The sequence below is a fragment of the Rhinolophus hipposideros genome, assembly GCF_964194185.1.
Source record: "Rhinolophus hipposideros genome assembly, chromosome: 8".
NCBI classification, from domain to species: Eukaryota; Metazoa; Chordata; class Mammalia; order Chiroptera; family Rhinolophidae; genus Rhinolophus; species Rhinolophus hipposideros.
Genome location: NC_138054.1, coordinates 87,497,058 through 87,513,260, shown reverse-complemented (window position 1 = coordinate 87,513,260; position 16,203 = coordinate 87,497,058). Strand labels below are relative to the sequence as shown.

Here is a 16,203-nt window from a genome sequence, read left to right as displayed (position 1 = left end):
GACTCTTCCACCCCCATCCTTCCCCTTATGCCCCAGCTCTAGACTCCCAGCTCCTACAGGTGTGGCCCAGCTCCTGTTCTGCTATGCAGCTGACACCAGGTGGGGCATTTTGAAAGTGAAATTTATCAGGTTTTACAGGGAAAACCAAACCAACCTGAAAACAGAGAGGCCTGGAAATGGGAAGGTTTCAGGTCACTCTCTCTTTATAGATTCATGCCACTGAGGTTGGGCCACAGACTTTTGGTTGCACAGCTCATCACGCTGTGGACACCTTGCTCTGCCTCAAACCCTACAGGGGGAACCCCACCCAAAAGCCCCCCTTCCAGTCCTTGGGCTTCCCCTTCCCATTCTCCCCTGACTCCCCTCTTCCCCCCCAGGCCATGGCCAGAGCACAGCACAGCTGTGTCTCCCCTTCCCCAGCGGTAGCAGGAGCTGGGCCTATGGCCAGTGGGAATTGGTAGGACCTTCAAAATTCAGGAGGTCAGACGTCCTGGGGCTACTTTCTCTGCCAGGAGCTGCGGTGGGTGAAGGGCCTGTGTGAATGGGTAGTGCGGGGCAAGAGGAGGGCAGTGGGAAAGGTGGGAGAGATGGCAAAGGGAAAGCGGTGCATGGGCCAGGGGTGAGGGCTGTGCTTGGGCCATGAGATACCTACCTTTTGGGGGCCACAGGCAGTGTTGCAAGGGTGAAGCTCAGGTCCCCAGATGCCCCCTCTTTCTACTTATGGGCTAAGGATACCCTGGGAAGGTGGGGTTGTCTCCCCCACTGGAGTGACAGCTCCTAGAGGGTGTTCTGGGGCCCATTCAGCTCTCTGGCACACAGCAGGTGCTTGTGGAGACAGAGCCAGGAGTGCAGTTTCCAGGCTCTCGGCCTCACGTGGAAAGCTGCTGGCTCGGGTAGTAAATCGCCATCAACTGTGATTGGATGGCCATCAGCTGTTAGCAGTTAGCCATTAGCCACTGAAATAACTGCTGTGGCAAAGCTAGCAAGTGTGGATTGCAGAGAGGCACAGATTGCAGTTAGCACGGTGGATTGCAGTTGGGAAGTGAGGTTGGTTGGCAGAAAAGCGGACGGCGTGTTGCGGATCGTGTGGCTCCTGCTTCCTGTGTCTCCAGCCTAACCGCCAGCGAGAATATAGTGGTATGACTCCCCTATCTATGGCTCCGTGGGTGTTCCTTTTTGGCCTCACCATGTCCTGTGTTCTTATGTGGGGAGCGGGAGCTGAGACCCTGCATGGCAGTGCTCAATGCACTCATAACCGTCAAGAGTCAGCTGACCTGGACTCAGCTCCTGACCCTGACACAAGGTGTGATCTTGGGCAGGTCTTTCACTTTTCAGTGTCCATGGGAATAGGGTCTCCCAGGCTGTGGGTTCAATAACTGCTGTTGTTACTTCTACAACATGTGTGCATTGCATTGACCCCATTTCCTGGGCTTGTAAAACGATGACATCATAGGTAAAAAACAAAACAAAACACAAAACATTCCCTACTGTCTCTGCCAAAGAAGGCCAGCTATAGCGGCCCCGGGGCATCGAGGGTGGATGTTGGGAGATGGGGCTGAGCTGGGTCCGGACCTGCACCCCCTCTACATCTCTGGGAATAGCTGGGAGAGCTGGGGTCCAGCACCTCCCCAGGATTATGGGGGTTATCCCTTTACCCCAAAAGCCCCACATGGGAACGGAGGACCCCAGTCCTCTACCCTTCCTTAGTGAGGCTTTGACGGGCTACAGCTGGGCATCCTGCCCGAGAACCCACCAGCCCTCCGGACAGCAAGAAGATAGCGCCCCCTGGTGGCAAACCTTGCACGTACACAGATTGAGTTTTAAGCCCCTGTCTCCTTCCTGAGACACTATTATTTAGTACACATGTTGTTTTGTACAATAGCTTTATTTATCTCTCTATATATACACTTATTATTATTATTATTATTATTATTATTACTATTTTCTTTTGCTGTGCCATTTGCAAGTTAGTTGCAGACATTTTGATCCTTGACCCCTAAATATTTCTGCATGTTTCTTCTACAACAAAGGTATCTGACATAAACAAGTTATCAAATTCAGACATTCAACATCAGTCGACCATCTACCTATAAACGGGGTGGTGATCTGGCCTCAAAGGGCTGGGGGTGGCATAAAGGAGGAGATGTGTGACTCAGGGGAAAGTGATACACGATACCATGGATTCCTTCTTTTTCTCTGCACCTTCCACCCCTCCATTGACCTAGGGTGTGGTGTCAGAAGGTGAAGGGTAAGCAGCCAAGCACCCCTCGTCTGTCCCCCAGGCCTTGGGGAGTCCATAGCTATCAACGAGATGAGCAGGCACGCCAGGAGGGGAAAACCCAGACCAGGGACCCAGAATTTTCCCCACACTCAGCAGGCCCAATAGGGCTGAACCCTTACACCCTCAGCCCACCCCACTAGTAGGATTCCGAGCTCACTTGGTGAGATGCTGTGGGTCAGGGAGAACCTTGGATGGTCCCGGTAGGCCTCTGCCCCTGGAGAGGCCCCCAGGAGACCCCTGGTTTACTTGAGAACAATGAGCTCCTTCGAGGAGGGAGGGGGCAGGGTATATGTGGGTGAAGACAATGCCATGTGACTGGTGGTGTGCAGATGTCAGACTATACTTATTGTCTCAAATTTATGCGGTGACTCTTCAGATGTGCAAAAAAGATAAAAAGAAGAATGTAATCCACACTCCAAGTATCTCCCTTTCAGCTACACTGGCCTCCTGGCTGCTCTCTGACCATAGCAGAAAATTTTATTAATTTTTACTGTTCCCTTGAGTGGAGAGAAGAGTAGAGAAGCCCCTTGGGTCAGCCAGGCCTCTCCCCTTGGGCACTAAGTGGGTTCTGCTTTCCCCTCCCCAAACCAAGACCCTCCCCATTCATCCCACAAGTGGCCACCATCTCAGAGGCTGAGATATAGGAGTGGGACACCGCTCCCTCCCACCCTCCCTTCCCTGGGGCTCCCTGTCATAGGTCTGCCCAGAAACCTGCTTCATGCTCACCTTTCATGGACCAGGAAGGACAAACACTCCTTCCTGAGGTTCTCAGCAGATCCTTTTCTCTCTTGAACCCTCCGTAACAGACAGGCTTAACTTTCCAAGAGCCCTGGAAACATATGGGTGAGCTGTTAAACATGCACCTTCCTGAAGAAAGTGAGTCTTGACCCTGCTTCACACCATGTACCAAACTGAAACTTAGCAAACAAGTTTAGCACAAATTGGTATTACGGGCCTATGCCAGAGACCAAGTAGGAGGCGACTGAATTAATCCACGGGAGAGAGGATGGGGCTGCGACCAGGCACAGGAGCTGGAAATACTGGTCCAGAGAGGCTGGGAGAACTTGCTGATGGGTTGCATATGAGCAGGACAGGGGCCTCTAAGGTTTTTGCCTGAGTTATGGGGGGCTGGAGCGGGTTTGAGGGAGATGTGAACGCAGGAGTTTCATCCTGATTTCTCTTCTGTAAAATGAGGCTTTTCTCAGACCTGGTCTTGACAGTGAGTGGGGACCCGGCCTCATGGGACCTGAGGGGCTGGAGGGAGGATGGGTGTCTGGGACCCACCCACCCTCACCAATTTGTCCCACTCTCCAGGGTCGAGCCCCCAGGGATGCCAGTCCTGGAGACCCTGGCTGCTACTATGACAAGGCTGCTGGGAAGTGCTATCACCGCTGCCCCACAGGTGAGTCGGGCACTGGGGCTGGGAACAAGGGGGTATGGGGGAGCGGGAAAGATGGGAGCCAACATCATCATTGTCATGTTGACTATAGGTTATGAAGGTCATCCCTCCGTGACTTTTTGTTTTTAATCAATAGCTGCCCTTTATTGAACACGTACTATGTACCTTCACGTGCTTATCATCGTCTCATCAGAGCCTCATACTTATCCTTTATTATCCCCATTTTGCTGATGAGGCTCTTGGGATGCTGCAAGGTTAAGTAACTTGCCCAAGGTCACAGAACTGGGAAACGGCAAAACTGGCTGAGGCAGCAGTTCAGGGATCTGGGACCCCAGAGCCTGGGCTATCGACACTCCCGACTGCCCCTCATTTCTGGGCCTGGACACCCTTTGCCGTCCTCATCTTCTCCAGCCCAGAATATGTGTTTGTTCCCGGGCTGCCTGGACTGTAGATCTCTCGGGGACCAGTCTTGGTAGCCAGAGCTCCGGGAAGTATCACCCACCCCCTGCACAGTGATTGGCTCTGACTAGGTTATCAGGAAGTCCTTCCGGAACAGCGGTGTGCCCTGTTCTTCCCACTTGGCAGTGATGCTCAGGCTGGAGGAGGTGAGCAAGTAGAAGAGGGGCACAAGGCATTGCCATCCTCTGTGGCTGTCATTCAAAGTCCATAGGTGTGTCTGGTGGCCTTGCCTGCGTGGGGCCTGAGATAAAGCTGAACTCTGATCTCTGACCTCCGGGAACAAAAACTGATGGGGGAGGAAAGATGTTAGTTAGGCCCGTGGAGGGTGTGACCCGTTCATCATACCTGCCTCATGCTTTGAGGACAGAAGGCCACAGGAAGTGGGCGGGGGTCTTCAGGATCGGGAGGGTACCCACTTATGTTCCTCTGAGGCTCCCAGCATTGCTGTCTGGAGGGGTGGTGACAGGCTATGATGCATAGGATTACTGAGGGTATGTGGCTGGAGCTGGGCAGGAGCCCCAGTCAGACTGTTCTTAGAACTGTGGCCTCTGCTTCACTCTGCGGGCTGAGCGAGACCATGATCGGGCCAGCAAAGGACCGAGAGAAATATTTGGGGAAAGAATTTGATATTTTCTATTCCTGAAAATGATTCATTAGTTATTCATTCAGTAGTCATTATAGGGAAAAAACTAGATCTTTACTGGACTTTCTTGCCTTTGTTTTGGGGTTGAGCGTTGATTCTGAAGTATATATCAGGTGGGTCCCTGTGCTTATTTTGGTGCTTGGGACTGACCAGCAACACTCACCTAAGTACCTGCCTGTTCACCTGCCTATCCTTTCACCCAGTCACTGACTCATCTGCCCCGCCCTCCTCCCATCTCCTCAGGCCCCCCTCCTCCCCCTCCCATTCCCTTTCCTGTTCTTTCAGTTACCCATCCCCCATCCATCTATCCATGTGTCTCAGTGGCTCAGGCTGCCACAGCAAAATACCTCAGACTGGGCAGCTTAAACAACAGACATTTATTTTCTCACAGTTCTGGAGGCTGCAAGTCCAAGATCAAGGTGCTGGCAGGGTTGGTTTCTGATGAGAAATCACTTTCTGGCTTTCAGACAGGCACCTTCTCATGGGAGAGAGAGAGAGAGAGAGGGAGGGAGGGAGGGAGGGAGGGAGGGAGGGAGGTGGGAGGGAGGAAGGAAGAGAGAGAGAGAGAGAGAGAGAGAGAGAGAGAGAGAGACAGAGAGAGACAGAGAGAGACAGAGAGAGACAGAGAGAGACAGAGAGAGACAGAGAGAGAGAGATTTCTCTTCCTCTTCTTGTAAGGCCGCCAACCCTGTCAGATCAGGGCTCCACTCTTATGACCTCATTTAACCTTAATTACTTCCTAAAAGCCCTGTCTCCAAACACAGTCACATTGAGGGTTAGGACTTCAACACATGTATTTGTGGAGGACACAGTTTAGTCCATAGCACCTTTCCCCCACCCAACCCTCTCCCATCTATCTTCCCATCCATCCCCATCCATCTACCCACCACTCTTCAATCCCCTTTTTCATCTATACTTCCACCCATCCATCCAACAATTTTTTATTCCTCCTTCTAATAGTGAGGTCATTTGTCACCTTTCCAGTTTTTCCTTCCTTGGTCATTCTGCAGGAACTGCTGTGCTTGGTGTCCTCTGGACCTACTGTGTGCTTTCAAATCTCTGGGCCTTTGTACATGCCTGTTGGCACCTGGGACGCCCTCCGCCACCATCCCCACCTGCTGCAGTCCTAACACTCCTTCCTGCATAAAGCCTTCCCACACCCGCCCAGTGCTGTGCGGCTGGTGGCACACTGTTTACCTCCAGGCCAAGTGCAGTCAGGGCTCTGGAGTGCGGTGGCCCTCATGTGATTTTCCATAAGACCCACAGTCCTAGCTGCAGGGAGAAGGACAGACACCTCCTTCCTCATCCCCCAGCCCCCTGGATCCCAGCTTGGTGGGGTCTTGAGAGACAGACATCCTGGTGGCAGGCTCCCCCACTTAAATGCTATGACTGGGAAGAGGGGCTCCCTTCCCCCAGGTGCCTTCCCCAAGGCCCGGTGACTAGGGGTGGCTGAGCACCTCATGCTGCTGTGGTGGGCGGGGCATTTTGGTGGAGTTTTATTGACCTTGTGCTTCTGGGCAGGCAAGAAAGGAAAAACGAAAAACCCACAAAAACCCCTTCCTCGGTTTCTTGGGGAAATTTCTGACATTTTGCCCGCCCTCTACCATCAGTGCTCAGCTGTGTGGCAGGTTTTATACGGGGGCGGGTTGGTGGAGGAAGGAAACGGGAAGACCTTTGAGACTGAGTTTAGATGTCTTGAATCTCTCCTCTCACCCAGGCCGGTAGGGCCCTTTCTAGCATCGCTGACAGCTGATCCTGGGTCCTCTGCTTACACACCCTTAGTGACAGGAAGCTCGTTCACTGTTTCGTAACAATTACCAATGATGGAGCACACCTCCTATCAGCCACGGTACTGAGCCCTTTACCTGTACACATCAGCTGCCTGAACCCAGATGGCAAACCCAGAGAGGAAAATTGAACATGCCAGGGTTCAGGGATTTGTCCATGGTCATGTGCTACTAAGTGGCTCAGGGTTGGGGGAGGGGGTTTGAACGTGGCCCTCTAACTTGAAACCCCAAACGCTTCAGTCTTATTTGTATTGACCCCCAAGGCATTGCCTTTGGGCGGCCACAGAGCATATCAGACAAGAGCCCATGTGGGGGCTACAAACCCCTCATTATTCTGCACCCTGCTTCCTGGATACCCTCTTCACTCCCCATAGGAACATCTCCCTGCAGATGTGCAAGACCTACCCAGGCCTGGTGTCAGGTGGAGACCATGGTTTGTTTCGGGCCAAGTGGGAGTGTCCCTTATGGTCCCAGGAGCTGAGGGTTTCTCCAAGGGCTGTGAGCAGGAGGGAGGAAGAGGAGGCGGCCTTCCCTGCCCGCCTGCCCTTGGCCAAGCTTGACTCCCTCCCCAGGCTGTGGTTCTCCTTCAGGCAACAGGAGGGACACTTGACAGACATCTTTCAGCCCTAATTCTAAAGCTGAAAAGAAAGCCTCTGATGGCTCAAATAAGTCCCAATGTCCACCTCTGCTCTGCTTCCCCAAGGCCAGGACTATCCTGGACTACTGCTGGGGAAGGGGGTGGGATAGTTCATCAAGAAGGGCAGCCTGTGGGCTGGGAAGCCCTTCAACAAATGTGTGTGCTGCAACAGGCTGTTAGAACCTGGTGTTGTACTGCTGGGAGACATGGGGACATATTCCTGGGGGGCCTAACTTAGTTGGAGCATTCAGGGGGGGGGGGTTTCTTGAGCTGTTGGCATCTAAAGGAGTCCTAAGGATGAGCAGGAATGTCCCAGGCCAAGGTGGGGCGGGGATTTGCTCTGGTTAGAGGGCACAGAATATGCCAAGGCCGGGCACAGGGTGTGAAGGGGAGCGGGGGAGGGGAGGATGGAGGACCTGGGGCTCAGGTTCCGTGAGGGGAGTTTCTGGGCCAAAGCAGCTGTGGCTGGGTGGCCTGCCCGCCTGAGGCGGAGCCAGAGGTGAGAGGCAGTGACAGGATTGTTAGGACAAACTTGAGAACATCTGGAGTGGCTAAGGCGCTGATCAGAGACTGGGAATAGAGTATGGCCGGAGGCAGGGCAGGGCAGAGGGACACTTGGGAACCAGTTCTAAGAGTCCCACCACAACTCGGAAACCTTTCTTAAGGTTTCTGATTATGCAAGTGCTACTCAGGGAATGAGATCTCTGTGGAAAATGGGGAAAGAAGAAAAGGAAAATAAACACTCATAATTCTTCTGCTCCCTCTGCCCCAGCCCCCGTGGCCTTTCGTTTTTTGCACAAGCCATGCTTCATTCCCCCTCCGGCCTTTGCACTAGCAGCGCCCTCTGCCTGGAATGCTCTCCCCCAGCCCTCTGGGCCGCTGCCACTGCCTTCAGTCCCCTGGGACTCAGTGAGGCCACCAGCCCACACTCTCTAGAGCTCTCTCTCCATTCCGTGTGGACTTTCCTACTCGTAGCTGCTTTATTTTCTTCAGTTTGTAACCACATTGGGAACCAACTTGCTAATTTTGTTCTTTTTTTAAATTTTTATTTTTATTGGGGGAATATTGGGGAACAGTGTGTTTTTCCAGGACCCATCAGCTCCATGTCAAGTTGTTGTTTCAATCTAGTTGTGGAGGGCGCAGCTCACTGGCCCATGTGGGAATTGAACCGGCGACCTTGGTGTGATGCGTGCCTCACTCTAACCACTGATCCAACCGGCTGCCCGCTAATTTCTTTCTTGACTTGCTTGTCTCTCTTCCCCAGGCTAGTGTAAGCTCGATGGGAGTAGTTCTGGCATAAAGGTGGTGCTCAGTAACTGGGTTAAGTGAAAAAACAATCCCGCTACCAAATTAGTCACACTGAGCCCTTGAGCGTATTTTCTGAAGAAGAGGGTTTCTGAAGTCCAGCCCAGGGCAGCCCCTGGCACTGAGAAGCAATTTTAAAGGGGCCCAGAAAGGGGATCTGGATGGCGTCCGATGATCAGGAAAGTTCCATAAGACTGACTTGGCTGGATGCGAAGGGCTCCCAGCGGGTACACATGGAGATAGAGGCTCATTTTAGTCTGGGCAAAGAACATGTGTATTAGTTTCCTAGGGTTGCCATTGACAAAGTACCACAAAATGAGTGTCTTAAGCTACAGAAATTAATCGTCTCTTAGTTACAGAGGCTAGAAGTCCAAGACCAATGCGTTGGCAGGGTCATGCTCCCTCTGAAGTCTCTAGGGAAGGTTCTGGCTTCTCTCCTACCTTCTGGTAGTTCCTTGGCTTGTGACCGCCTGACTGCAATCGTCACGTATGCATGTCGGTCTCTGTGTCCAAATTTCCCCTTTTTTGTAAAGACACCAGTCATATTGGATAAGGGCCCACCCTAATGACCTCATTTTAACTTGAGTACCTCTGTAAGGACCCTATCTCAGAATAAAAATCACATTCTGAGACACTAGGAAGTAGGACTTCAGCATGTATTTTTGAGGGTGACATAATTCAGTCCATAACAACATTCCAGGATACGTGAGGGGTAGCAGAGGAAAGACCAATGTGCCCAGGTTGACTGAAGCATAGAGTGTCTGCAGTGAGTGAACAATACCAGACCAGGAGTCTGGGTGCGGCCTGGCAGTGCCAGGCTGAGCACTCTATTGATTAGGTTGGCAGAACATGTATTGATCAAATATGTGCCGGGCCCAGTGATAGGGTGAGCAGAAATGGAAAGATCCATCCTGGAAGAGCTGACATTCACAAGGGGAATTCAGACACTCAGACAATTTATCCCACAAATAATCGTGCAATGACAACAGGAGAGCGAGGTCCATAGGTCTCTGACAGTTTATGACAGTGGTCCTGATCAGGTTGCTGAGGAAGTGATGTCTCCCCTAGGATGTGAAGGCTGAGTGGGAGTTTACTGGGGGAAAAGGGAAAGGAGCATGCCTGGCAGAGGCCCAGCTCGTGCAAAGGCCCTGGGGGCAGAAGGGAGCATGGCCCTTTGGGGAACAGGGAGCCCTCGTATGGTTAGAGACCAGAGAGCAAGGGGGATACGGGTGGGCAGAATCTCATTAGCCATGGTGAGGACCTAGGCCTCTATCAGAAGCCTGTGAAAGTTTTAGGCAAGGAGTAATGGCATCAGATGTGTCCCTCTAAGACCACTGGGGAGCTATTGAAGTGTTCTGAGCTAGAGGGGATCAGCCATCCAGCTAATATGTTTGAGAGGAACTTGCATGTGATTTTAGAGCAGGGGCTCATGGACTCCGCAGGGTCCCAGGGGAGATTTCATGGGGGCGGGTGCCTGAACGAGTGCACTTGTTTTCATTAGCCTCGAACTAAAATTTCCTTTAAGAATGCCTTCCATTATGAATTAAGGCAAAAAAGCACGGTAGTTGTAGTAGTCCTTGCAGTTTCTCCATCAGTAGGAATCCGATAGTCTCATAGTATATTACGATTATGTCACAATTGCTGCAGGTCTCATGACATACTCTTTAACCTCATCACTACTTTTAAAGTACGGTAGTTATTAGATCTTATTGAAGGAGTTTACAAAACTCACACATATTCCTGTTAAATTATTTTGTGTAATGCTTTAATATCTGTATTCCAGCATAGCCGGGTTCCTTTGTAATCCTATGTCTTTTATTGTATACTCTTTAAAAACATGATTCTGAACCGTATCCACGGGTTTCCCCCAGATGACTAAGGGGCACAAGAAATGTTGAGAATGCTTGGTCTAGATTCTTTTGGTTGTAACTAACAGAAGCCTAACTCACTTAGGCCCAAACAAGACAAAGGAGAAACAATTGGCTCAATGACAGAGAAGCCCAGGGCTCCATCGATTCAGGTTTGAATGACGTCATCAGGAGTCCATTTCTCTGCGTCTGTGGCCTCTGAGTCGCCTCCTTCTCAGGTGGGCCCTGCCCAAACAACAGCAGCCATGATCCGGCAGCTCTGGGCTTAAACTGCCCTTTCGACCTGAAATCCAACGTAAAAAGAGGGGCTCTTTCCTGGTAGCTTTTGTGAAACTCTCAGAGATGAGGCTCGTGGGCAGGCATGGGTCATGTGCCCATGGACCAATCACAGCGATGAGGGAGATGGACTCTGATTGGCCTGTCTGGGTCACGTGCCCATCCACAAACATGAGGTATTCTGATTGGCCTGCCTGGGTCACGTGCTCGTCCAGGAAGCAGGCTGTGAGAAGCATCCCGGCTAGAACATCAGGCAGAGAGGGAGCAGGGCAGCTGAACATCCTGTGGACAGCCAGTACCCCCACCCTTTTGCCTCATGGATTCGGCCTCAAAGTCATGCGTCTGCCATCCCTGTACGCTGGGAGTCAGGGACTGCTGGGCACGGTCTATGGACTATGGCTCCCCAGTTCCTACCTGCCAGGAATGGTAACAACCAGTGCTCAGCCCGTGCTGGCTGCGTGCCAAGGGCGGCTGCAGGACTTGACACGCGTTTATCTTCACAATCCCTTTAATGCTTTCAACAAGCCTAGGAGGTGCCTCCTATTACTCACTGAATAGTGCCCAGGAGGTCACTGTGACTTGCCCCAAACCACACAGTTGGCACGTGGCAGCCCTGGAACCCCGGGCCCAGCTCTTCTCCCTGACCCGTGCTGCGGCTTCTGCCTGCCTGCCAAGGTCAGTCTTCTTGGGCATCAATACCTGCAACTGTCACACAAGACTTGCACCGCCATGTTCGGGGGTCTAGAGGTGCTGCTGGGAAGGGCTTCAGAGATGAGAGGTGGAGGGTGGGGAGGGGAGGTCTGTGCTGACGGGGCCTGGCCTGGAGCTTCTCTGCTTCTTTTTCCAGAGCTGTCCCTGAAGCAGCTGTGCCCGCAGGGCCCATCTGACTGCAGGAAGCAGTGTGGGCAGGACTACTACTTGGACCAGGAGTGCCGGTGCGTGGCCTGTGTGAGCTGTGAAGGTAAGAGACTTGTCCTCGGGACGGTGGGATCCTCAACATTTGGTAACTACTCTGAATGGACCTCCTGGTGCCTCAGTTTACCCCCCAGATTTGTGAACTGATGTCAGCCATGATGTTTTGCATCTATACTTTTTGGAGAAACTTAGTTAACATGTTTCCTCAAGAGAGGGACTCACGTTTATTGAGTTTAATCTTCCCAAACCTCCCAGGGGAAGGTTCGGTTCTTTTCTTATCCCTGCTTTACGGTGAGGAAACTGAGGCTTAGGGAGATTAAGGGACTTTTCAAAGTTACAAAACTCTTGTAAGAGGCCCAAGTGGAGTTTGAGCTGATGGTCTGACATCAAGAGCTGTGTTTTTTCCCTGAGACCTCTGTGTTTCCAGGAGAACTCTTTCAATGGTGCTTTTGTTGTTAATTTCTTATGACGGGTAATGAATGTGGTTTGTGTGCTCTCTGGTGTTCGTTTTGCTTTTGTGTGGGTTTTTTGGGAAATGGGGTGGGAAAATTTCTTGAGATTTCTTGCTTAATAAACATTCATATTTTTTAGCACGTTTAGTGTGTTTCGAAAAAATGTGTATTCTGTTTGTGGCATACACAATTCTACATATACCTATTAGATCAAGTTTGTTAATTGTATTATTTAAATAATATACATTCTTACTTATTTTTGTCACCTTCACAGGGGTTGATTTCTGAGATGGATGTATTAAAAATCTAGCTCCCTTTATGCTTGTATTTTATCAGATTTTCATTGTGTTCTAGTTTTGCTTTATATATATATATATATATATATATATGTATATATATGTCAAAGATATGTTATTAGGTATATTGTTCATGAATATTATGTTTTCTTGGTGAGTTGGACTTTTTATCATCATGAAATATAGTTCTTTGTTCCTTATAGTGTTTGCCTTAATTCCATTTTTGTTGGATATTAGTATTGCCATTCTTTATTTATGTCAGCATTTCGCTGGTATAGGTTTAAATTTTTAAAATCAGTGGCTGCATTTTATTAAGTGAAAGTTACATGTGTTCACTATCAAAAATTTAAAAAATTCAAGCAATACAGAAGTGTAAGGAAGAAAGCCAACTTTGTCCCTCCACCACCACTGGATGACTGACATTTCTCTGTATATCTATATATAGAGAAAAAATGGATAGGTTAGTAGCCAGACTATACAACCATAGAAAGAAGGAATTTTAAGAGGATGACATTATACTATTTATGGCATTAAAATGATTACATTTAATGTTATACAAATGTATCAGGAAGAAGCTAAAGTGAAGAAACTAAACTATCACAAGAGACAGTATTTCCTAAAAAAAAACACAACCCTCTAAAGTTAAGAAAAGAGGTTATGAAAATCAGCAAGCAGTCAGGAATCAGTTAAGGAACCAATCCCTCTTGTGTTAAAGTCATATTCTACTTGTTAAAAATGTTGGGACGGTATAGAGTAGATTGGCTCCCTGTAATGAAAAATGAAGTAATTAAGCTTAAAAAGGACTCACCTTCGCACATTCCTTGACTTTTTTCATGTTGGAGAATGGTTTACTGCCTTTGTACTTGAATGACAACTTGAGCAGGTATAATGTTATTCCTGGGACATGTTTTCCCTAGAACTTTGTAATCACTGGTACATTGTCTTCTTGTGATTAGTGTTGCTGTGGCGGGGCCTGCAATCAGCCTTCTTTTTTCCTCTTGGTAGGTGACTGCAAGAATAATTCTGTGTTTATCCTTAAGGACCAAAAATGTTGCCAGAATATGCCTTGTTTGGAAACAAGGCATATTAATTGTTGGCAAACACAATTCTTCCTGGTATCTGGTTTGTCTTTTCTATCTGCAAATCTAGTTCTTCCTTCATTACAGGGAAATTGACGTGGATTTTTCTCTCTGTTAAATACATATATTTCAATGTCAATTTTATGGACTGTTTCGTTATCCTTATGTTTGATTATCTTCCATTATCCTTATGTTTGATTATCTTTCCTCCTTGTCTATCTGCGTTAACATCTTTGTCATTTTACTTTGCATTCACTGGTATTTTCTCAAAATATTTTCTTTATGCCATTAACTCGGTTTTCTGTTTAATCTCCTGCTTCTTGCCCCCCAGTAGCCCCAGCGCCCCCAGGACGTTGATGTTTTATTGATCGGATTTCTAATGATGGTGCTGTACATCTCAGTTTTTTCTTTTGGTTTTTTTGTTTTGTTTTGTTTTTAGCTCTTCCTTCTTATCTCATGCTTTAAAAAAAATCATCTCTTCTTTGCGCTCTTCCTTTACTGAACTTACATTCTTAGTAAGTTCCTTTAGGGTGTGAAGCACTCTGTGATTGTTTCTATTTGTTTTAGACTGGGTTCTTAGCCTTTGTAAACTGTATGGTCCTATCTTTTTTAGATCTTTCTCTTGTTTACCTTCCCTCTTTCTTCCCTTGCTTCTTTCACAGCATGTTTGCAGAGTTGCCTTGTTGGAGCTTGCCTTCTTGCTCAGGCTTAACCTTTATGCCGTGATACAGTGGGGGGTGATTTCCCCTTTATACCTGCCCCGCCTCACTGGGCTCTAGTTTGTCTTCTCAGCTCAGAGTTTCAGCTGGGGACTGAGTATTACTTTTAAAAAATTGTAGTGGGGCGACCAGTTAGCTCAGTTGGTTAGAGCGTGGTGCTCTTCACAACAAAGTCGCCGGTTCGATCTCCGCAAGGGCCACTGTGAGCTGCGCCCTCCAAAACTAGATTGCAACAACTACTTGACTCAGAGCTGATGGGTCCTGGAAAAACACACTTAAAATAAATAAAAGTTAAAAAAAAATTGTAGTAAACTATGCATCACATAAAATTTCTCATTTTAGCCATTTTTAAGTGTACTGTTCAGTGGCATTAAGTACATTCACATTTGGGGGCACCCATCACCATCATTTAGCTCCACAACTTTTTTTTATCTTTCTCAAATGAAACTGTTCCTATTAAACATTAGCTCTCCATCCATCCAACCCCATCCCCCCGCTTTTGGCAACCACCATTCTAGTCTCTGATAATTTGACTGTATGATCTACCATATTTTGTGTATCCATTCATGTCCATGGACACTTGGGTTGTCCCACCTTTTAGCTATTGTGAATAATGCTGCTGAGAACATGGTTGTACAAATGTCTGTTCAAGTCCCTGCTTTCAATTCTTTTGCGTGTATATTCAGCAGTGGAATTGCTGATCATGTGGTAATTCTACGTTTCATTTCGTAAAGAATCTTGAGTGTTCCTTTTGAAACTCGTTTGAGGAGTCTGGAGGAGTCTGTGGGCCTGGGTGGAGGCAGCGTGCAGCCAGCCATGGGATTTTCGAAGGGATCTGCTTTCCCTTCTGTCAGATAGTCTTTTATCACTGCTCCTACTGCTTAGAAAGGGGTGTATCCCACTCCTGGGGATTCTGCTCATTTCCACCACTTGGCCCGGCTTCCCGGAAGTGGACAAGTCCAGGCAGTCTTTTCCACCTCTGCCCAGGCCAGTGACATTATGTGCGGCTGTTATTCTGAGGGTTTTTCCTTTAGTTTTTCAGGGATGTTGACTCACTACCCTCAGAATGCTTCTCTCCAGATTTTTGAGAATTCTCAGGATTTATTCTCTCCTCAGTACAGCTTCTGGGGTGCAGGTGAGAGTTAGGGGCTACACCAGGGTCCCTATGGCAAGGAAGAGAAAGTTGAGAGTCTCAGAGATGGTTTTAAGGGCCAGGCTTGGGAGAGGAATTTTATCACTGTTGCCCACATGTCATTGGCCAGAACCCAGTCAAATGACCTCAACGCAACTGCAAGGGCGGCTGGGAAATGTAGTCTTTTTCTGAGCCCAGGTGAAAGTGGAATCAGTGAACACAGCATTGTGCTGCAGGGACTCTTTTTTATAGCTGCAATTTCCGTTTTCATCTTTGAGAATAGTAATTATACTGATTCTAAAGACTTGTTCTGTTTTCTGTCTGCTTCCTCAAGCGTTAGTTCTCATTGAGTTTGGGGCTCTTTTTTCCTTGGTGCTGGTTTTCCCCTGTGTTTGGTGACTTCTAGTTCTGTACATTGTGTCTCATGACTCATGTGGCTTGTGAAACCCAGCTCCGATGGCTGGTAAGCCGGTGGTGTGGGGTGCCAGGCAGGATCTGCCAGTGGCTGGTCTTCTGGGTCTTAGGGTCCTTTCCTCCCAGGTTGACCAGCCCCAGAGCACTGCCCAGCTCACCTCACCCAGGATCCTCTTTGGGGAGATGCTTGGCTTCTAGTTGCCTGGCATAAGTGGATGAGCAGTCTGGTGACATTGCCCCACCTGGATGCTCCTGCTGCACTCCCTATCAGATTCCCTAGGGCTGGCGCCTGCCATGCACCCACTCTGGAGAGGCACCCACTCCAGAGCCTCTCCCAGCGTAACCCTCTTCGCCGTATTTGGGGCTGTGGTCTCCTTCTTCCACCCATGCCCATCTGCCTTCCATATTTCAGGAAGTCTTCAGTTCTGGTTAACCAAGGAGGCCCCTTGTTGGTTTCCGGGGGTGTTCGCTTTAATTAATTAATTAATTACCAGTGACCTTTTTCTATTGAGATAAAACTCATCATTTTAAAGTGTACAAT

General features: G+C 49.0%; 1 protein-coding gene across 2 annotated transcripts in view; it reads left to right on the top strand.

Annotated features, from left to right (window-relative positions):
- Window positions 1-1,037: 1,037 nt before the first annotated feature.
- TNFRSF8 (TNF receptor superfamily member 8) overlaps window positions 1,038-16,203 on the top strand; it is a 50,168-nt gene continuing 35,002 nt past the window's right edge. Inside the window, exons 1-3 of one of the 2 annotated variants that reach the window (XM_081056711.1) lie at window positions 1,038-1,137; window positions 3,596-3,683; window positions 11,503-11,616. The gene's annotated coding sequence lies outside the window, so the exon portion shown is untranslated. Of the gene's footprint in view, window positions 1,138-3,595; window positions 3,684-10,889; window positions 11,331-11,502; window positions 11,617-16,203 lie in introns of those variants that run through there. The other variant, XM_081056710.1, reaches the window with a different exon arrangement.